A 511-nucleotide genomic window follows, 5' to 3' on the forward strand; every position below is an offset into this window, starting at 1 on the left:
AAGGTCTCTTTGAAGAATTCCAAGAAGAAGGTTTTGAATTGAGATGTTGGAGAAAGGTATGGAATATCTCATGGACAATTAAAAAAAAAAAAAGAAGGTTTTTGGCAAAATGCAACCAAGGAGCCTTTTAGAGGCAAAGATGATGAAATTTCATTTCACATACTTTGGGCATGCTGTGAGGATCTGTCAGTCCTTGTGAAAAAAGACAACATGATGGGAAAAATAGAGCATCAGCAAAAAATAAGAAGATTCACCACCAGATGGATTAACACAGTGACTGCAGAAATGAGCTTGAGTATGGAAGATTGGGAAGATGTCACAGGACAGGGTAAGGTTTTGATCTCTGTTTAAAAAGGTCACAATGACTCTAAGTTAAATCCAAGATGCCTAAGAACAGCATTTGCTTATAAAGGCATTTATTGTTGTTGTTGTTATGTGCCGTCGAGTCGCCTGCAACTCATAGCGACCCTATGTACAACAGCCCTAAACTCCGCTCTGTCCTGTGCCAATC

At 39.1% G+C, this 511-nt stretch overlaps 1 pseudogene; it reads left to right on the forward strand.

Annotated features, from left to right (window-relative positions):
- The first annotated feature begins 210 nt into the window (after positions 1-210).
- Positions 211-511, forward strand: part of LOC102848971 — a 7,366-nt pseudogene continuing 7,065 nt past the window's right edge.

This window comes from Elephantulus edwardii, unplaced genomic scaffold, assembly GCF_000299155.1.
Source record: "Elephantulus edwardii isolate Elephantulus edwardi_28Jun2011 unplaced genomic scaffold, EleEdw1.0 scaffold00119, whole genome shotgun sequence".
NCBI lineage: Eukaryota > Metazoa > Chordata > Mammalia > Macroscelidea > Macroscelididae > Elephantulus > Elephantulus edwardii.